General features: G+C 41.5%; 1 pseudogene; it reads left to right on the top strand.

Annotated features, from left to right (window-relative positions):
• Positions 1-23,730, top strand: part of LOC111764623 (TGF-beta-activated kinase 1 and MAP3K7-binding protein 2-like) — a 129,565-nt pseudogene that overhangs the window by 102,418 nt on the left and 3,417 nt on the right.

Genomic DNA, 23,730 nt, shown 5'->3' with positions numbered 1-23,730 from the left:
TTAACAGCGTGAAGACAACACTTGGAGGGGAAATTGCAGACATGCGCAAAAAAATAACAGATATGATGGAAATGAACACCACAATTCAAGAAATCAAAAATACACTTGCAGCAAATATCAGCAGACTAGAAGAGGCAGAGCAGAGAATTAGTGATGTGGAAGACAGTGCATTGGAAATCAAACAGATAGTAGAAGTGGTCAATAAAAAGGTAGAAAAAATCCAGATAGGACTTAGGGACCTGAATGATAACGCAAAACGCTCTAACATACGTATTATAGGCATTCCAGAAGGAGAAGAGAAGGGAAAGGTGTCAGAAAATAATGCAGGAAATAATGAATGAAAACTTCCCAAATCTACTGAAAGAGACAGATGTACATATCCAAGAAGCACAGCGCACTCAACTGGTCATAAACCCCAACAGGCCCACCCCAAGACATATACTTGTCAAATTATCCAATGCTCAAGAAAAAGAAAAAATTCTAAAAGCAGCAAGAGAAAAGAAAACCATCACATACAAGGGAAACTCCATAAGATTAAGTGCTGATTTCTCATCTGAAACAATGGAGGCAAGAAGGCAGTGGTATGATATAGTCAAGGTACTAAAGGAAAAAAATCTCCAACCAAGAATACTCTATCCAGCTAAACTAGCATTCAAAAATGATGGAGAGTTCAAAATATTCACAGATAAACAGAAACTGAAAGAGTATATCAACAAGAAACCTCCCCTTCAAGAAATTCTTAAGGGAATTCTGCAGGAAGAAAGGAAAAAACAGGACAGTCAGAGATGGAGGAGAGTGTAAAAGCAACAAGAAAGACAAAAATAAAAGGGGAAAATAAAATAATACAAACAAAATATAACAAACACAAATCCAACCAAAATATGGCTACCATAAATAACTCTCTAAACGTAATAACACTGAATGTCAACGGATTAAACTCACCTATCAAAAGATTCAGACTGGGACACTGGATAAGGAAATACGACCGATCTATATGCTGCCTACAAGAGACACATCTTAGACCCAGAGACTCATGGAGGTTGAAACTGAATGGCTGGAAAACAATCATACAAGCAAACAACAACCAAAAAAAGGCAGGAGTAGCTATATTAATATCAGACAAAATAGACTTTAAATGCGAAACAATTGTGAGAGACAAAGAAGGATACTATATTTTAGTGAAAGGGACAATTTGTCAAGAAGATCGAACAATCATAAATATTTATGCTCCTAACAAGGGTGCCTCTAAATATGTGAGGCAAACGCTGGAAAAACTAAGTGAAAGAATAGATGCATCTACAATTATAGTGGGGGATTTTAATACACCACTATCAACTCGGGACAGAACATCTCAAAAGAGAATTACTAAAGAAACAAAACATTTGAACAGTATATTAGAAGAGCTGGATCTAATAGACATATATAGATCATTACACCCAAACACAGCAGGATATACATTTTTCTCAAGCGCACATGGAACATTCTCCAAGATTGACCATATGCTAGGCCACAAAGAAAGGCTTAATGAATTCAGAAAGATCGAAATCATACAAAACAATACCTCTGACCACAGTGGAGTCAAGCTGGAAATTTGCAAGGGACAGAGACCCAGACTTCACACGACAATTTGGAAATTAAACAGCACACTCTTAGAAAAACAGTGGGTCAAAGAGGAAATCTCAAAAGAAATCAATGACTACCTTGAAACAAATGATAATGATAACACAACATACCAAAATTTATGGGATGCAGCAAAAGCGGTACTGAGAGGGAAATTTATAGCCATAAATTCATATATCAAAAAAGAAGAAAGAGCAGAAATTGAAGAATTAATTGCACATTTGAAGGAATTAGAAAAACAACAGCAAAGTAACCCAACAGGAAGAAGAAGGAAGGAAATAACAAAAATAAGAGCAGAACTAAATGAAATAGAAAATAAGAAAGCACTTGAAAAAATAAACAAGACCAAGAGCTGGTTTTTTGAGAAGATCAACAAAATTGACAAACCTTTAGCGAGACTAACAAAGAAAAAAAGAGAAAAGATGCAAATACACAAAATAAGAAATGAGAAAGGTGACATCACCACTGACCCCACAGAAATAAAGACTATCATAAGAGGATACTTTGAAAAACTATATTCCAACAAAAATGACAATTTAGAGGAAATGGACAAATTCCTAGAAATACATAAGCAGCCCATACTGACGAAAGAAGAAATTGATGATCTTAACAAACCAATCGCAAGCAAAGAGATAGAATCAGTCATTAAAAATCTCCCAACTAAGAAGAGCCCAGGGCCAGACGGCTTCACAGGTGAATTCTACAAAACATTCCGGAAAGAACTAACACCAATCCTGTTGAAACTATTCCAAAAAATCGAAACAGAAGGAACACTGCCTAATTCCTTCTATGATGCCAACATTACCCTAGTACCAAAGCCAAACAAAGACACCACAAGAAAGGAAAATTACAGACCAATTTCTCTAATGAACCTAGACGCAAAAATACTTAAAAAAATACTTGCTAATCGTATTCAACAACACATTAAACGAATTATACACCATGACCAAGTGGGATTTATCCCAGGTATGCAAGGATGGTTCAACATAAGAAAATCAATCAATGTAATACACCATATAAACAGATTGAGAGAAAAAAACCACATGATTATATCTATAGATGCAGAAAAGGCATTTGACAAAATACAGCACCCCTTCCTGATAAAAACACTCCAAAAGATCGGAATACAAGGAAACTTTTTGAACATGATAAAGAGTATATATGAAAAACCTAAAGCCAACATTGTTTACAATGGCGAAGTCCTGAAATCCTTCCCTCTAAAATCAGGAACAAGACAAGGATGTCCATTGTCTCTGCTCCTATTTAACATTGTCTTGGAAGTACTGGCTCGAGCACTGAGACAAGAACCAGATATAAAAGGCATTCAAATTGGAAGGGAAGAAGTCAAAATTTCATTATTTGCAGATGACATGATCCTATATATAGAAAACCCTGAGAGATCTTCAACAAAGCTCCTAGAACTCATAAATGAGTTTAGCAAAGTCGCAGGTTATAAGATCAATGCGCAAAAATCAGTAGCATTTCTATACACCAATAATGAGCAAGATCAGGAGGAAATCAAGAAACAAATACCATTCACAATAGTAAATAAAAAAATCAAATACTTAGGAATAGATTTAACTAAAGAGGTAAAAAACTTATACATCGAGAACTATACAAGATTGTTCAAGGAAATCAAAGAAGACCTAAATAAATGGAAGAATATTCCCTGTTCATGGATAGGAAGACTGAATATTATTAAGATGTCTATCCTACCAAAACTGATCTACACATTCAATGCAATCCCAATAAAAATCAACACAGCCTTCTTTAAGGAACTAGAAAAACTAACTATGAAATTTATTTGGAATAAAAAGAGGCCCCGAATAGCCAAAGACATATTGAAAAAGAAAAACGAAATAGGAGGAATCACACTTCCTTACTTCAAAACATACTACAAAGCTACAGTAGTGAAAACAGCATGGTACTGGCATAAGGAGAGACACACAGACCAATGGAATCGAATTGAAAGTTCAGATATAGAACCTCATGTATATAGCCATATAATATTCGATAAAGCCACCAAACCCTCTCAACTGGGAGAGAATGGCCTATTCAACAAATGGTGCCTGGAGAACTGGATAGCCATATGTAGAAGAATGAAAGAGGATTACCATCTCACACCTTATACAAAGATCAACTCTAGATGGATCAAAGACCTAAATATAAGAGCCAAGACCATAAAGACCTTAGAAAGCAGTGTAGGGAAACATCTACAGGACCTTGTAATAGGAAATGGCTTCATGAATATCACACCAAAAGCATGAGCAGCAAAAGAACAAATAGATAAATGGGACTACCTCAAAAATAAAGCCTTCTGCACCTCAAAGGAGTTTGTCAAGAAAGTAAAAAGGGAACCCACACAATGGGAGAAAATATTTGGCAACCATATATCTGATAAGAGACTTATAACTTGCATATATAAAGAATTCATATATCTCGAAAACAAAAAGATAAACAACCCATTTAAAAAATGGGAAAAAGATTTAAACAGACACTTCTCCAAAGAAGAAATACAAATGGCTAAAAAGCACATGAAAAAATGCTCCAAATCCCTAGCTATCAGGGAAATGCAAATCAAAACTACAATGAGATACCATCTTACTCCCATAAGATTGGCAGCCATGAAAAAAAACAGTAGAATACAAATGCTGGAGAGGATGTGAAGAAAGGGGAACACTCATCCATTGCTGGTGGGAATGCAGAAGGATCCAACCATTCTGGAGGACAGTTTGGCAGTTTCTCAAAAAATTATCCATAGATTTGCCATATGACCCAGCAATACCACTGCTGGGTATATACCCATCAGATCTGAAAACAAGGACACAAACCGATATATGTACACCAATGTTCATAGAAGCATTGTTCACCATCACCAAAAGTTGGAATCAATCCAAAAGTCCATCAACAGATGAGTGGATCAATAAAATGTGGTATATACACACAATGGAATACTACTCAGCTGTAAGAACCAATACACTACAATCGCACGTGATAACATGGATGAACCTTGAGAATCTTATGTTAAGTGAAGCAACCCAGGCATTGAAGGACAAATACTATATGACCTCAATGATATGAAATAAGTTAACTGCCTCAGAGAGCTAGAGTCTGGAAAAGTGGCTTACTGGAAATCGGGGGGTGGAGGAAGGATGTGAGCTAATGTCTGTAGGGGTGGAATCTGTGATGAGCTGGGGGTAAGTATGAGCACAAAGAAGGGACAAAATGGGGGCAAGGGGTTACCTTCGGGTGGGGTTTTCTGGGTTTGAGGGGGGCTGGGGATGGGAAGAGGGGTAATATGGTCCAAGAAATAGGTGGGAGGGAGGGGCAACATACAAACATGGGAGAGTGCCAGAAGTTCGTTGAGAACTAAATGTTGAGTAAAACGTATCAAAGTATAAATAGGAGGGTCACCTGGTTAGGACACTCAGGGGGTATGGTCTGATGCGGGACGGACTCCGGAGGGAATAGCTGAAGGCTCATTTTGCCAAGGTGGGTTCTACCATTGGGTGGGGTGGACCCATATCCTGGGGAAGACTAATGCCGTCAAATAGAGAGAACTGTATCTCTCGTGAGAAAGGACGGCTCCCAGGGCATTAGATTGGCAGGCGTTGTGGGCCCTAAGGGGAGGGGAAAATGGACGTGCAATGGATAGAACAAAGGTAAATAAGGGGGCAAAAGAGGAGTTATGTGAGAGTACACGAGGATGAATATAAAACAGCTAATATTACACCAAAAACATATAGGGGATGACAGACTAATAATGAAAACCATAAGACAAAACATAGGATAACTAAAAAATTTAGAAAACTGTACAACCTAAAGTATGGACCACATAGTAAGCACAAATGTTACCTTGTTTGAAAACTATAGTTTCGGAATCTGTACATCAGTTTCAGGAAATATGATATGAATAAGTTAAAAGATTATTGCTGTGGAAGGGAAAAGGTTTTATGGTGGATCTGGGGAAATACTGTATATTGTATATATGAATTTTGGTGATCTAAGACTCTTCTGAAGCTGACATTATGTTGGGATTCACTTTACGGGAAGTTTTGGATCACAGAGTGGTTCAACAATGGCAGCGGAGGAATACTGATATGGGATGTTATTGACAGGATATATATGGTTGACAGGGAGTTATACAGGGCATATGCCCAGGGTATATGGTAATGTCTATATATACTCATAGTGGAAACAATTAAAAACAACAGCTGGGGGGGTACTGGGCTCCTGGCCGGGGGTCACTGTTGTGGGCCCTGGGAGAGCAGCGGCAATCCTCCAGGTGCAATGGCAAGAACCAGGAAGGAAGGAGGGCCCAACAGTGGGCTCTTGATACTAATGGCTACACTTTTGAGCCTATGCACCTGCAATAAGAACAAGGCCTAGAGTAGCATTGTGCCTGGGGGTTTCCTCCTGACAGCCTTCATGTTACTCAAATGTGGCCACTCTCACAGCCAAACTCAGCGTGTAGATGTGATGCATTCCCCCCAGCGTGGGACACGACACCCGGGGATGAGCCTCCCTGGCACCGAGGGATCACTACCACATACCAGCTGAAGAAGCAACTAGAAAATGACCTTGAATTAAAGATTCAATGCGGAACAGCAGAATATACCTGTCTACATATAATAACATGACTTCGGGAAGCGGTTTGACCTAATGTAAGGGGGAAATGGAAAGGAGAAATGAGATTATAAGGCTGTGAGTCTCTAAAAAAGAGTCTGGAGGTTGTCAGAAGGAATACCCCTATGTACAACTGAATAGAGTCTAAGAGACAGATAAGGTAGATACAACCCCAGGTATTGGTTCTTTTGAGGGATAAAAAGACCCACGGGTTCTATGGTCATGGCAGAAGGGGTTCACTGCCATGACAGATGGCCCTTCTTTGGAGCTGGTGTTTCTGCGTGATGGAAATGGACTCAGAGGGGATCTGTTTTCACAAGACTTGCATGCTACTTTATTGGAATTGTAGTTGGTGCTGAGTTTAAGATATATGTAGGGGATTTGAATCTCTGGACTGATAATATTTTTTTTTTTTAATTTTTTAATTTTTTATTGACTTTGTAATAATATTACATTAAAAATATATATGTGAGGTCCCATTCAACCCCACCCCCCCACCCCCCCTCTCCCCCCCCCCCAACAACACTTGTTCCCATCATCATGACATATCCATTGGATTTGGTAAGTACGTCTTTGGGCACCTCTGCACCTCATATACATTGGTTCACATCATGGCCCATACTCTCCTCTATTCCATCAAGTAGGCCCTGTGAGGATTTACAATGTCCGGTGATTACCTCTGAAGCACCATCCAGGGCAGCTCCATTGGACTGATAATATGACACCCAGGCCCAGAGCCTCAACAGACTTCAGCTCCTACACTTTGACTTATTGGACTTACTCCACTCAGCTAACATGGAGTTGAAGAAGGTCAACCACCACAACATGGAGCCTAGAGTGTCTACAACTAGAAGCGGGAAGAGTGCATCCAGTACCCATGTGGAATCTAAGCCCTCACTTGACATAGGTGTGCAATGGACACAACCAATCCAATGTCCACAGAGGAAATGTGAAATGGGTGTGGGAATGGTAGCCATGGGGGCTGCTGGGTGTGGGGAACGGGAGGAAGAGATGAGATGTGGAGGCGTTTTCGGGACATGGAGTTGTCCTGGATAGTGCTTCACGGACAATTACGGGACACTGTAGATCCCCCCAGGGCCCACTGGATGGAACGTGAGAGAGTCTGGGCTATGATGTGGACCATTGACTATGGGGTGCAGTGATGCTCAGAGATGAACTTACCAGGTGCAATGGATGTATCACGATGATGGGAGAGAGTGTTGCTGTGGGGGGAGTGGGGGGCGGGAGCGGTGGGGTTGAATGGGACCTCATATATTTTTTTTTAATGTAATTAAAAAATAATAATAAATAAATATTTTAAAAAAAAAAAAGAATGAAAAAAGAATAACACTTTTAACTGTTGATGCTACCACCGTGGGTCTCGATTCCTTTCTCAGTACCTTCCTTGGCCAGGACAGCTGAAGTAACTTATCTAGATAGGTAAGCCACAGAGCCATAGAGAACACTGAAGTTCAAAGTCATCTGTCAGGATCTTACCAAAGTTAATGCTTATTATACACTGATCATCCCTGTGGGAGGAGTGGAACTACAATAAACACTTACGTAGTGACACAGAGCTGGCTGAAAGCTTGAAAAAAGTTAAGGAAACCCAGTTAAGGAAGGCAGGAGCATGCTGAACAAGGAGGCATGGGTGATGAGCCTCAGCTGAGGCCCCTGAAAACCCTTGTCTCAGTCTAAAATCCATCTTAACCTGAGGATGGCCCCTAACTAGAGCCCAGGACTGCTCCTGCACAAAGGGACTTCACCACACATGTTAATTTCCTGCTGCTCTATACGGAACTCTGCCAGTTTACAGCTGGTTCATGTTTACTAACTCTTTAGTCATGGACTTTCTCAGAAGCCCTAGGGTGTAGCTTATCTAAATGTTTATTCACATTAAGTAGATCGTTTTGGGGCACCCCACCCAAATTATACTCCTTGTTGTACAAAGCACAAGTCCCAGGATCCCAGATCAGCTTGTTCCCTAAAGAGATTTACACAGGTCTTCCATCATAGCCCATGGCTCTATGCTTGTCAGCCTTGAAGGAAAATCCACCCAAAACAGACTCATCAGCTTTGACCTTTATTTACCTCTCCTTTGCCTTAGATTCTCCAGTGAGGAATAAACCATGGGTTAAGTTAGCAGAGTAGTGAAGCAGGGGTGGGTTCTGGAAACTCTTCTTTTGACTTGCTTTTAATAATCTGATTGTTACCTGTAGCAGTTTGATATAGATATGAATTGCAAAAATAGATACTGGATTATGTTTGTAATCTGGTCTGTACCTGGGTATGATTAAGTTATTATTAGAGCTTTGATCAGGACACATTATTAGGGCATTGTGTCAGCCCCCCTTGGTGGGTGGGGACTCACAGATAAAAGGCACAGCAAAGGACAGAGTTGGAGCTTTTGATGTGAGGGTTTTTGATGTTGGAGTTTTGATGTTGGAGTTTGATTCTGAAGCCTTAAACTGGAGCCCCAGGAACTAAGCTCACAGAGGAAACAGAAGCAAGCCCCATGAAGAGAGGAATCCTGAGCCCAGGCAGAAGCAAGCCCTGGGAAGAGAGGAACCTTGAACCCAGAGAGAAGCAAGACCTTGGAAAGCAGGAACCCAGGAAGCCTGAACCCTCACAAATGTTGGCAGCCATCTTGCTCCAACACATGAAAATAGACTTTGGTGAGGGAAGTAATTTATGCTTTCTGATATCATATCTGTAAGCTCCTATCCAAATAAATACGCTTTATAAAAACCATCCAATTTCTGGTATTTTGCATCAACACTCCTTTGGCTGACTAATACATTACCCTAGCAGCTAATTATTTGCAGAAATAAGGACTTCAGAATACCTATTTCTGCGGCGGCTTGCTCAGTCGGTAGAGGTGGGGTCTGGCTGCGGACGAGGGGTCGGTCCAGCTCTGGACGAGGGGTCAGTCCCGCCTGGGACGAGGGGTCGGTCCGGCAGCAGACGAGGGATCGGTCTCACAAGGGGTTGTGCGGTTCGGCTGACGGGGTCGCCCGGCGAAGCCGGCGACGAAGGGGTCGCCCGGTGAAGCAGGCGACGAAGGGGTCGCCCGGAGAAGCAGGCGATGAAGGGGTCGCCTGGAGAAGCAGGCGACGAACTGGGGACAAGGGAGGCCAGGCCCTTGTCGGGGGCTCTCAGGACTGGAGGGCGCACGGCAGAAGAACTACCGCGGAGACAAGGTAAACACGCAAGTCCACTTTACTGAGGGAGAGGCAACAGTTTTATAGGGGCTGGGGAAGGCTGATTGGTCGAAGCCACGCCCTGTTCTGATTGGTTGCCGGCGAAAGGTCAGTGGGCGGTACTGGACGGGGGAGGGGTGGTGGTTAGGGATTGGCTGTCGCTGTTGCTGGGGGAAGGGGCAGGGTTTAGGGATTGGTGGCTGCTGTTGCTGGGGTGGAGGGCAGACTTGAGTTTCCCGCCCACGCCTGGCTGTTGCTGCTGTCGGGGGAAGGGAAAAGGGCGGGCTGGATTTTTCCGCCCACACCTGGCTGTTGCTGCTGTCGGGGGAGGGGAAAAGGGCAGACTGGAATTTTCTGCCCTGCGCCTGCGCAGGGAGAAGGAAGAAGAAGGGTGCCGCCCCACAAGGCATCGGGTGGCGCCATCTGGGAGGAGGGGTGGCCGCGGAAGCATGGCTGCCGAGAAGGGGAGACCCGAGGGCACTCTGCGCCCATGCCGAGCTTCCTTCAGGGGTGGCGGTGGGCCCGACCAACCACCCTATTATGGGGGCAGCGGAATTAGGCCTACCGCGGCCGCTCCCCTGCCAGGCCAGCAAACCACACTTCAGCCCGAGGGGTGACCGCATATTTCAAAACCTAAGGCCAAAGTTATTGCTTCAAGTAGATATTTCCCAACTTTTAATTGAACTCTAACAACAAATCCCATATAAATTGAACTTCTAACTTTCAAGATTTCGTTGTTGTTGTTTCTTGGTTTATGTATCATTAAAACTACCTTAAAGTATTTGGAATGAAAATGAAAATCCTCAATTTGATTTTGCTTAATGCTTGGAATTAGCATGGATATATATTATTTTCATTTATCATCCCTTTTACTTACATGCCACATCCAACCCACTAGAAAATCCTCTTGAATCTACTTTCAGAACATATCCAGAATCCTATCACTCTTCACCTCCCCCATGCCAACCACTCCTGATCCAAGCCAGCATCATCTCTCATCTGTAGTATTTCAGTAGACCAAATTGTTCCCTCTGCATCCATTCACAGTCTCTGTCTTAGTTTGCAGGGGCTGCTGTGACAAATACCATAGACTGGTTGGCTTAAACAACAGGACTTTACTCACTCAATTCAAGAGATTAGAAGTCCAACATCTAGGAAGTCAGCAAAGCTTGATTTCTTCCAGTATCTGTAGTGAACTAGAGGTGTCTTTCTGGCAATTCTTGGCATTTCTTGGCTTGCATCTCTACCTCTATCACTTGATATCTGTGTCCTTCCCTGGCTCCCACTGACCTCCATTTCTCCTTCCACACTCAGTTTCCTTTGCATCTAAGAACATCAGCCATAGTGGATCTAGGTTCACAACATTCAGTTCAGACATCTCAACTAATGACATCATCTAAGGTCCTATTTACAAATGGATCTGCACCCACAAATATCCTTTCTGGGGAAACTTGATTCAATCCCCAGCAGTCCTGTAGAAGCTACTCTTAATACTGAGCGATCAGGTCATATAATATCTGCTCAAAATCCTCGAGCATCACCCTACCTCTCTCATACTAAAAGCCCAAACTTCTGTAATCTGGACCTGCTGTTCTCCTGCTGCTCCCCTTGCTCTCAAGAACCAAGCCTTTATTAGTCTTCTCAATCTTTCTTTTTTTTCAACATTTTTATTGTGTGTTTTTAAAGATATATAGATCACAAAAAATGTTACATTTAAAAAATACAAGAGGTTTCTGCATAGACCACACCCCAACCCACCCCTCCCACTTTAACAACCTTTTTCATCATTGTGGTACATTCATTGCATTTGGTGAATACATTTTGGAACACTGCTATACCACATGGATTATAGTTTACATTGTAGTTTACACTCTTGCCCAGTACATTCAGTGGGTTATGGCAGGATATGTAACATCCAGCATAAGTCACTGCAATATCATTTAGGACAACGCCAAGTCCTGAAAATGCCCCCACATCTCATCTCTACGTCCCTCTCCCTGCTCTCAGCAACTACGGTGCTTCCACAGGATGGACAGATAAAATATGGATAAGAGTGGACATACCGATATTCTACTAAAGAACTATTATGACTAGTAATGGAAGAAACTCATTCTTTTTTTCTCTTTATTTTTTTAAATGTTACATTAAAAAAATATGAGATCCCCATATACCTGTCATGCCCCTCAACCCCACTCCTCCCCAAATCAACATCTTCCATCATCTTGGGACATTCATTGCATTTAGTGAATACATTTTGGAGCACTGCTGCACCATATGGATAATGGTTTACATTATAGTTTACATTTTCCACAAGTCGACCTAGTGGGCCATGTCTGCACATACAATGCCCAGCAATTGTCCCTGCAGTACCATGCGGGACAACTCCAAGTCCTGAAAATGACCCCACATCATATCTCTTCTTCCCTCTCCCCACCCTCAGTAGCTACTATGGCCACTTTCTCCACATCAATGCTACATTTTCTTCCATTACTATTCACAATAGTTTCATAGTAGAATATCACTAAGTCCACTCTAATCCATATTCTATTCCTCCATCCTGTGGATCCTGGGATGATTATGTCCACTCCCCCTCTATATCGAGAGGGGGCTTAGATTCCACATGGATGATGGATGCAATTCTCCTGCTTACAGTTGTAGGCACTCTTGGCTCACTGGTGTGGTGGTTGAACTTCTTCACCTCCCTGTTAGCGGGCCAGGGTATGTCCAATAAACTAGAGGGTAGGAGTTACAAGTGTGTTGAGGCTCAGGGCCTGGCTATCACATGGACAGTCCAGAGATTTACCTCTCCTGTGTATACACCAACAACAGTGCCAAACACAGGTCTGGTAAAAAGTAACAGAAGGGGTAGGTGTAGAAATATCATATCTGAGTCCAACTCCATCACACTCAGGAACACAAACTCCAAAATAGGGCCAACTGACATGGCACTGAACTCCAGAGCTGACTGCCATGACCATGGAAACTGTGGGTCTCTGTAGCCCTCAGAAGAACCAATACCTGGGCTTGTATCTACTTTGGTTGTCTCTGGGACCCTGCTGAGGTATGCGTAAGTGTGACCTCTCTGGTGACATCCTGACTCTTTTTAGGTAACTCATAGCAATGTAAACTCATGCCCTTTCCATTTCCCCCATTTATTCCAGGTCAAACAGCAGTTTTTAACACCTGATATTACATGTAGGCTGAGATATTCTGCTGGTCTGAGTTGACCCTTTCATTCAAGGTATTTTTCTAGTTACATCATCAGCTGGTGCTTGGTAGTAATCCCTCAGTGCCAGGGAGGCTCATCCCTAGGAGTCATATCCCATGCTGGGGGGAAAGTAACACATTTAACTGCTGAGTTTGGCTTAGAGAGTGGCCACAGTTGAGCAACATGGAGGCTCTCAGGAGGTAACTCTTGGGCACCCTGCATCTCTAGGCCTAGTTCATATTTCAGATGCACAGACTCATAAACATAGTCATCAGTATCAAGGGCTCATTATTAGACCACACTTTTTATTGGTCTTTGCCATTACATTTGGGGGATTGTTGCTGTTCCATTGGGGAATGTGATAGGGCTCCCGTGGCTAGGAGCTCAGCACTCCCTCAGTTGCCATTTTTAATTGTAACCACTATGAAAATATCCATTTTTATGTACCCTGTATACATGCACTGGAGAACTCCCTTGCAACCATATGCCCCCTTTCAATAACACCCAACACCAGTGTTCCTCCCCTGCCATAGTTGAACCTCTCTGTGGTCCAAAACATCTTCAAAAATGAAGCCTAATATATTGCCAGGTTCTATTAATAGTAAAATGGAATATAGAGATGGGTTTAAAGGTTAGATATAGAATATATACTAATTTAGAAAGTTTAAATAAAGTAAAAATAAAATGGGGTATCAAAAAATGAAAAAATGAAAAAGCTTTGTTGTTGATATGTTGCCTTTCATCACTGCAGTGAGTGTTGCCCCATATGTGGAGTAAGCTAACTGATTCCCTCCTTCCTCAGACCATGGGGTGGCAGGGTATTGAGAGGAGAACAGCTAGTTCCTTCAGGGACTCCTGACCTCACCCTCTACCTTTCTCCCAGAATGCAGAGACTGCTCTCTCATCCTCATATTCCTATCCAGAAAAGGTTGGCATCAGTTGCATCATCCTGACATAGTTGCAGTCCATTTCTCTGAGATGTGCTCAGAGGCACTTGAAGTTACCTATCCCAGAAGAGGAAGAAGTGGAGGGAAAGAAGATTGGTAAGATGGGGTGGCGGTGGGGGAGGATGAAAAGAAAATGGGATGTGAAAAGATAGAAAATAGGTAGAGGTGAGAAGGAAGAAAAGAAAAGATAATATTTTATATCTATTGAGCATAGACTTTACACCAGGTACAATGTCAATCTTTTTATAATCAAGTAATAGCTGAAAACCCTCTCTCTTATCATTCCTTTATAATTATTAGAGTGGTTCTGTTATAGTTGGAAATGTGTTTCCCCTGAAAATATGCTCTAACTTCTGGTCTTGTGAATGTGATCCAATTTGAAGATGTTAAGATAAAGCAAAATTGGATTAGGATGGGCCATAATTGATCTATCTGGTGTCCTTATAAAATGAGGAGAATTGATCACAGAGAAAGAAAGAGAAGATAGTTGTGTGATGGAAGAAGAGAATGAGTTATGCCATGGATTGCCAGCAAGCCAACAGAATTGTACAGACTACCAAAAGAAGCATGGGCTAGAGAAGACAGAACAGAAGAGCACCTATGTATGTCAGGGGGATACAGACTGAGAGATGACTAGTAGGAGTAGAGCTGTATTGTTTGGTTGTTGTTATTATTATTGGAATCATGAAAATACTCTACTAATGAATGAAGTGATGAAGACATAACAATGCCACTGATTGTACACCCTGGATGGATTGTATGCTTTGTCAATATGTAAGAATAAAATATTTTTTAAAAAGAAAGAAAAGAAGACAAAGAAGCATGGCACTGTCAACACCTTGACTTCAAGCTTCCATCCTCCTGAACCATGAGATAATACTTTTCTGTGGTTTAGACTGTGGAATCAGGCTGTTGGGCTTGGAATCCCAGGCCTGCTCCTAACTTTCCTCCTCTGGAAAGTGGGTGTGATGACAACACTGACACTCACCTGACAGGGTAAACATGAAGCATTCAGGAGTTGAGCCAGCTTAGAGGTCTCCCATATTATTTCAAAGGTTTTCTTATAAAATACCTCCCCTGTAGCCTCAGTTTTCATTTATTGTCTGTAGCAGTTTGATATTATTGATGAATTCCAAAAAGAAATATTGGATTCTGTTTGTAAACTGATCTTTTCCTCTGGGCATATTAGATTATATTTGATTCATAAGCTTACTTGATTAGGTAATTATGTAAACCTCTTGTGCCATAAAAGGCATGGCAAAGGGCAGAGTTGAGGGGTTTTGATATACTTTTTTAAATTTCCCTCCCCTTCCCTGCCTTCCCCCCCCCATTGTCTGCTCTCTGTCCATTCACTGTGTTCTTCTGTGTCCGCTTATATTCTTGTCAGTGGTACCAAGAGTCTGAGTCTCTTTTTGTTGTGTCATCTTGCTGCACCAGCTCTCCATGTGTGTGGCACTACTTCTGGGCAGGCTGCACTTTTTTTTTTTCATGCTGGGTGGTTCTCCTTATGGGGCACACTCCTTGCACATGGGGCTCCCCTATGTGGGGGATGCCCATTAATTGCACAGCACTCCTTGCACACATCAGCACTGCATGTGGGCCAGCTCATCACATGGGTCAGGAGGTCCTGGGATTTTTTTTCTTTTTTTAATTATTTAATTTATTTTTTAATTCATTTTTTAAAACATTACATTAAAAAATATGAGGTTCCCATGTACCCTCTACCACCTTCACCCCACTATTCCCCCCATAGTAACATTCTCCTCCATCATCATGACACATTCACTGCATTTGGTGAATACATCTCTGAGCATCACTGCACCTCATGGTAAATGGTCCACATCATAGCCCACACTCTCCCATATTCCATCCAGTGGGCCATGTGAGGATCTACAATGTCCATTAATTGTCCCTGCAGCACCACCAGGACAACTCCAAGTCCTGAAAACGCCTCCACATCTCATCTCTTCCTCCCATTCCCCACACCCAGCAGTCACCATGGCCACTTTTTCCACACCAATGCCACATTTTCTTCAATTACTAACCACAATAGTTCATGAATAGAATATCAGTAAGTCCACTCTAACCCTTACTCTATTCCTCCATCCTGTGGACCTTGGATTGGTTGTGTCCATTCCACATCTATGTCAAGAGGGGGCTTAGGTTCTACAAGAATGCTGGATGCAATCCTCCTGCTTTCAGTTGTAGGCACTCTTGGCTCCATGGTGTGGTGGTTTTAGGTCCTGGGTTTGAACCCTGGACCTCCCATGTGGTAGGTGGACCCTTGATCCATAGAGCAAATCCATTTCCCTGATGTTGGACTTTTGATGATGGAGTTTGATGCTGAAGCCTTAATCTGGAGCCCTGGGAAGTAAGCTTGCTGAGACCAGCTTAGCGATTGGTTTGCATGATGGGAAGGTGACACAGAAATGAAGAAATAAAAGGAGAGTAAGAAAGACACAAGAGAGGAGATAAAGATGGGACCAGGGGACTCACAGATTCTGAAATTGAGAGCTTCAACTCTAGTTTCCACATCCTATTTGTTTAGAAATTAATAGGCAGCTCTTTGCTACCAGAACTGCAACACCTTCTACAATAACAGGAAACAACTGCAACAGCTACAATAGAACAGGTGCAACATTTTGCTATAATAAGGTACAAGTTCTACAAAGTTCAAAGGCTTCCTCACTCAAACATCTTTTCATACTGACCAGAGGGTGTACCATCTAGTCAAGTCCCAGCATTCCTAAGCCTGCACTTTTTGTCTGTGTTATGGAAATGTTTCAACTTCAAACCATGTTCCCTATCATTTACACACATTCCCTACAATTTTCCCACAACATAAGCTCACAGAGGAAACAGAAGCAAACCCCAGGAAGAGAGGAACCCTGAACCCAGAAAGAAGCATGACTCTGGAAGGGAGGAACCCAGGAAGCCTGAACCCTCACAGACTTTGGCAGCCATCTTGCTCCAACATGGGAAAAAAGACTTTGGTGAGGGAAGTAATTTATGCTTTATAGCCTGGTGTCTGTAAGCTCCTACCCCAAATAAATACCCTTTATAAAACCTAACCAATTTCTGGTATTTTGCATTAGTACCCCTTACGCTGACTAATACACTGCCTTTCTGAGGATTTTATTGTTTAACCATTTCCCAACCTTCCCTCAAGCCCTGCCTCAGTTTATCACCTATCTCTACCAGCCCTGCTGTAATTCCTCTGTTCTCTAAGCTGCCCTGTGCCTCCTGATTATCTATGCTTAGAATTTCATGCGATTATATACTACCCTGCCATTGTTACTAAGGCTTTAGCTCCACATTCCTACAAGAAGGGCCTGTATTTGTTAGGGTTCTCCTCATGTGGTTGAGTACACAGTGGGGTATGTGCCCCCCAAAAAAGCAATATGTGAGGCATCAGTGAGTCCTGGGTAGGCAAATCCTATTCTCTGTCTACTCAAAAGCTCAGGGAGGCAAAAAGCTGAGGTAGAGTTTGAGAGCCTATATCTTGCTCCACAGGTTGAGCCTCAAAGATGAGCCAAGGCCCCAGTCAGGGTGTGTAGATAAGGGCACAGACAACTTTACATGACACAGTCGACAGAATATGCCCAGGCCCCAGACACCACCAGGACCCCTCCATCCTGTAACAGGAGTGTGCTACAAGAATTCCACATGCCTGGTTCTGAGGTGGGGAAAATGCTATTATAACTGGACTTTCTTTTCTAGAACCTGAATTTTTCTTTCAAAACCATTTGCCTTGGAAATAGGCCACTGAAGATTAGGAGTGGAAATTAAGACCATTGGGAGAGAGATGTGTTCTGGGGCATGTGGCAGAACACATGGGTTACTATAAAGGATAAATTGAGGCAATTAAAAATTTAATCAAAGTTGATTTAGGCAAAATATGATTTGCAAATCAAGCAGCACCAAACCAAAGGTAGTAAGGAACTCTACTGAAGGAGTAGAAAGAGGAAGTTTACATAGGGTCAATGTGGAAGCAGTGAGGAAACATTCTGATTGGCTATCTAAGTTGCATTGACTGGTTTGGGCTGTTTCCAGAGGAAAGTCCCTACTTAAGATATCTATTTTCTATGGATTAGAGTGGACTTACTGGTATTCGGTCCTAGAATAATTGTGACTACCAATGGAAGAAACTGTAGCATTGATGTGGAGAAAGTGGCCGTGGTAGTTCCTGAGGGCAGGGAGAGGGAAGAAGAGATGAGATATGGGGGCATTTTCAGGACTTGGAATTGTCCTAAATGATATTGCAGGGACAGATTCTGGACATTATATACGCTGCCATAACCTATTGAATGTACTGGGGGAAGGTGTAAACTATAATGTGAACTCTAATCCATGAGGTGCAGCAGTGCTCCAAAATGTTTTCACCAAAGGCAATGAATGTGCCCCAATGATGAAAGAGGTTGTTGGTGTGGGAGGAGTGGGGAGGGGGGTAATATATGGGAACCTCTTACATTTTTTAATGTAATATTTTTTGTGATCTATGTATCTTCAAAAAAAGACAATTGAAAAATAAATTTTAAGAAAAGATATCTATTTCTGATTAGCTGACATTAAGTTTCTATTTCTTCAAACATCAAACCTTTGGAAAATCAGTCTCTCACTTCAATCCTGCCACTGGGATTTGTGGGTCAGGACTGGCCAAGGTCTGTCATCCCATTCCAATTGCCCTCTCTAAAGTCCTGCCATCTCAAATTTCATCTGAAATATGCTACTCTAGATAAAGAAAGAAGCCATCAGTAAAGAGGTAAGATTATTTGTTACCTAAAACACAAAGAAGTAATCACACACATAGTTAAGGAAGTATATTTATTTCTGCAATGTAGGAAGATTCTTTGGGAGGGGAGCCATCTGAAGCATGCAATGTTTTTAGGTTTGTATGATTATGGACTCAGCAGTGTCTGAGAGATCAAAGCAAGACTTTTACCATGAAGAAACTAATAAAAATTGGTGAGATGATGGACATTCCCAGGGAGTTCCCACTGTTGACACAGGAGGTATGAATGCTTGTGTTACCCATTAAAATTAGATTCTTCAAGTTGCAGGCACTTTCAGTGGCACAACCCTTAGCATAGATCAAAACTCCAGGATAAGCTGCCAAGAAAAAAAGCCAGGAGTTAGTTTTTTCTCTCACCTCACTCTCCTCCTATTCCACATTCTCATGTCAACCTATCTCCTCCACTTGGAGAAGAAAAGGATGCTCAGCATGCCCCAGAATCCATGGTTTCTCTATTCTTTGAGCGAAGCATCAACAGAGGCTGAGTATCTCTTCATCCCCTCCAGATACAGCTCTTTCCAAGGACCAAATCCCACTTCCTCTGGCTGCAAAGTCTCCCCTGTGTAGAAGGAACCCTAAAGAGATGCTACTGTCTCAAATGCATGGCTGGGACTGGAGTTCTAGGGCTCTGATTACAGGGGAGATGGTTGGTCGACGGAAGAGGGTTGGAGATCACACTTCATGTGTTCAGCCTAAATACCTCTGGGTACTTGTCCTCTCTTTTGTATCTGCTTCCTTGGAAAAACACAGGAAAACAATACAGGGGCCTCAAGGTCAGATCCCTTCTCTCCCTTGGCTCCCATCTTCCCATGGCTATGGATTTCTTAGAAGATCATGGAACCTCATTGTATAACTGTGCTTTTCAAGGCAAGTCAAAGTAAAGAAACAGTTCTACTACGGACAGTTCCACCCTCCCCTGTATGCCATATGATCTCCCATTCTCCTCAAGCATCTCCAGCACATCTCTACAAATGCCCCTTCAGCTACCCATCACAGAACCCCTTCAAACTTCTCAAAATTGACATCACATCTGCAAGAGTGTCCTTCTGTGAGCTAGAGCAGATATACATCACTATTGCAGGTTGGTGGGAATGTGGGGAAGCACAGGAAAACTTCAACTGGGGTGGCCTATGGACTGTGGCTAACAGCAGTACTGTAATATTCATGCATCAATGCAAAAGATGTACTGTGTTGATGGGGGGGTATAGAAACAGTGCCAAATGTACACTATGGAACATGGTTTGTGGTAATAGTCTGGTGGTATTATCTCATAATCTGTAACAAATGTTCCATCATGGTGTGGTGTGTTGGTGAAGGGGTATTGTATGGGAATTCTACACATGTGCGTGATTGTTTTGTAAGTACACAACCTCTGTAATAAAAAAAAATATTTTTGAAAAATAGGGTGGGTTGGAGGAAAAATATACCAATATAATTTATGGACTATAGTTAGTAGTAATATTTTGTCAATTCTCTTACATAATTTGTAACAAATGTGTCACAACAATGCAAGGTATTGGAGGAGTGATGTATGGGACCTCTGTATGATGTTATGCACATTTATTTTGTAAGTTCACAACTTTTACTATACACTTATTGCTTATTTATGTTCATGTATGAATGAAATACGTCAATAAAAAATATATTATAAAAAAATGGAAAGATATATCCATTTTTTCCTAGGATGGAAATACCTCATAAAATCAACTGTTTAATTGCAACTTAAGTTAGTTGCAATTAAAAAAAATATAATGAAGAACTAAAAATTGTTCAAAGATGTAAGAGATAGGAATTAGTTTAGTTTTCACATATAAGAAGAAAATATTAATTAATGTAACCTGGCAACCTACTGCCTCAATCTTCCACTCCTGAGTTAAACAAGAACAAAGGAAATGAGCGTAAACTAGTACTATAGACAGTAAAAAAGATGCACGAGAAAGAGCTAAGTCAATACCAATTCAGCATGAAATTCCACTCCTTATTTGCAAAAGGAGTAGGTAAAAGCTAAAATGGTTGGAATGTGATGGGGGAAGCTGTTAATCAAAAACTGGGAAACTTGCATGGAAAGTGAGACTTCTCAAACAGGCTGTAACCTGTGAAGTATCCATTCTATGGAGAAACGGAGGAAGGGCTTGCATGCTAGTCTTAGGGGTATAAATTATGTCATTTTTCTTTGTTTAGGGCGCTAGTCAAATTTTCTGGTTATGCGCTCCTTTTTGCAAGATTGAGAATAAATTATTTTCTTTTCCACAATCAGGTGAGCCTTATTTCTTCCAGAAGGAGATTGCTTTCTTACAAAGATTTGTATGTGCTTTGTGCAGGTATCCATATGTGTTCATCTGTCTATACAGAACTGATTCCAAAATTCTCATGGATATTTCTTAAAAAGATGAATAACCAAACAAGTTCTAAAACAGAAATGTAATTTGAATATTTTTTCTTTAAACCATATTAAGAAGTTCAATTAATTTTAAATTAAAACATAAATAAAGATTCTTGAAAACAAGAAATTCCAAAACCAGAATATTTATGGGAATTTAGTACTTGAAATAAAAGTAATATGTCTAGTTAATGGGGTAAAATCAACAAATATTGTTATAAAACCATCAGAGTCACCCAATATTAATTAATATTTTGACCAAATATTTAGAGGGAAAATGAAAACTTCTCACATTATTTTTTTAAAGTGACATCATAGAGCTTTAAAACATATGACTTGACTATATTCACACCAAATGCTCTCTCCCATCTTTTAATCAGCTCCTAAAACATCATTAATTCCATGAAACCTTTTTTAAGTTGTTAAGAAAATATCCCTTTATGGCTAACACTGTAACATCTGGACAGAAAAACACTGTCATTATTTTCACAATTCTTATCTGAATGACATAGATGACCTTCACCATGATATATATTTTTCTCCTACTCTTAGGAAAATTAGAAATCCTTCTACAGATTTCAGAGTGATACAATGCAAAAACTGGAACTTTAGACAATAACATTAATAATCAAGATGAAGACAACCAGAACTGAAGCGTTATCATCCCCTTTGTGGCCAATAAGCCAAAGTCCCATTCCATAAACTACATGTTCCCAAGTATTTAGTCATTCCTCTTCAGTACTGCAAGATGGTGCCTTCAAAATCTTGGATAGATTTCCCAACACAGCTGTGCCTTAAACCCCTGCTGTACATGGTAGTCAGCCTCTAAGACAGGGATTCTTAACCAGGGGTCCATGGAAAGATTTAGAGAGTCTATGAGCTTGAGTTTTAAAAAATCAACTTATCTTTATTTTCTCTGTCCTCTAACTGAAATTTAGCATTTCCTTCACTTAGGAATGATAAAGTAAATTACAGTAGTATTCATGTTATATCACACTACAGTTGTTGCATATTTCAAAAAATTGCTTGCACTCATCCATACTTTGAAATGATGGTAGTTGTTAGACCTGACGCAAGTTGAGCATCATAAAAACTATTTGCTACTACATTCTGAGAGGGGTCTGTGGTTTTCACCTGACTGGCAAAGGGGCCCATGGGACAAAAAAGGCTAAGAAGCCCTGTTCTAAGATATCCCCCAATGGTTCCCATCTCCTACCAACTGAGCACTCGTGTGATCCCTTCCCACTTTGCATCAGGATTGGTCTATGTGACTAGTAAGGTACGGCAGAAGTGATACCCTCCTTACAAGATTAGATTATTTTAGAAATGACAACTAGTGTCTTGGCCGCTGTATCTCACCCTCTCATCACTCATTCTGTGGGAAGCCAGCTTCATACATCATGAGGACACTTAGGCATCCTAAAGAGAGGCCCACATGGAGAACTGAGGACTGCCAACAGTCACATGAATGAGCTTAGAAGCAGGTCCTCTGTTTCCAGGATCACAGCCTCTGAAAGTAGCTTGACTGCAACCTCATGAAGGACCCTGAGCCCAACCCACTCAGCTAAGCCTGTCCTCGATCCTTAATTCACAGAAACTGTGAAATAATAAATGTTTATTTAAATGTTAAGCTGCTAAGTCTTGGGGTGATTTGCTACATTGTGATAACTAATTAATACACACTACCATTTAAAAATATGAACACTAAAAGACCAGGGGAAATATCCATACCTGAACCAATAACCTCAATACATTTTGTCTCTTTCCCTGTGCAATTGAGGAGGACTGAGTCACAGGAACTAGCATTGTCAGTGAAGCAGGCAGGACATTTAATACCATTGGGGTCTGAGGACTTCTGAGACCCTGAATGAAATAGAAATTAGTTCATCTTAGGGATAGGCAAAAAAAAAAAAAAAAAAAAACAAGCCAGAAACACTGCAATCCCCTCAGAACATGGTTATTCCATGATCCCACCACCGTTGAGAGGGTCTGGAGATGGAAGGATATTAGGTGGGAATGTGTAGTCAAAATAAACCTCACATGAATCCAGTGATATCTGTCTCTTTCATGAATAGCTCCGTTTAGTTCTGGACAGGGAAAAGTGTTTGGAAATTAAGACAGAAGACACTTGGTACACTAAAAATTTCCTCTTAAGGAAGCAAGGAATTAAATAGGTGAGGAAAGACAACTCAAACTGCTGGAATGGGAAAGAAAATCATTTTAAATCTACAGACACAGCCTTACAGGAAATTCCCCAAGCAATCCCTGCTGCTCAACAGCTATTCAGTCCCCCATGCAAGAGACAGGGGCTTATCCATTCCCAAACCCTTGCCAGAGTCACAGAGAGAGGGAGAGGCAACCAGTGAGCAAAGTGAGTGGAAGAACTAGAAGCAGAGAGAGGATATGGAATGGTAATTAAAAGGCAGAAGACTTAAGATGACAGCAGAGATAGTGTAGGGAGAGGGATGCTGTCTTGAGGCACTCACCTTGGAAGTCCCCTTGGTTGCACAGCTTGCTCTGGCAGCATTCAGTACCATACCCAAAGGTCTTATTCCCCAGTGATGCCGTGAACGCCAATGGAACACAGTTAGTGACAGAACAGCCTCTCTCCTCCTTAAATACTGGGCGTTGACCTGCACAAGACCAAACCCCAAAGGGAATTTTCCCAGTGTGCCATAGAGAATGGTGCTCCAATGGGCACCCCATATTAAAGGATTCTGTGCCTCAACTCCCTATGTCTCTAGTCTTTCCACTTCTCCAAAAGAGTCCTTTTAAATTGGTCCATTCTTGGAATGAAGCAACTGAAGAGCAGTTAGTTAGAATTTGTTAGAATGGGAGTGTCATACCTCAGTGGTCCCTGTAAGGTTGATATAGGAACCAGGATTGCTTGGTTGTTTTCCTGGAGTGATGTGCCAGGTTCTTGGAAGTATCTCCTTCTGGCTCAGTGCTTCATTCCT

This window comes from Dasypus novemcinctus, chromosome 16 (assembly GCF_030445035.2).
Source record: "Dasypus novemcinctus isolate mDasNov1 chromosome 16, mDasNov1.1.hap2, whole genome shotgun sequence".
Classification (NCBI taxonomy): Eukaryota; Metazoa; Chordata; class Mammalia; order Cingulata; family Dasypodidae; genus Dasypus; species Dasypus novemcinctus.
Note: the sequence above shows the minus strand (reverse complement) of the source record. Positions and strands in the feature narration are given on the sequence as shown.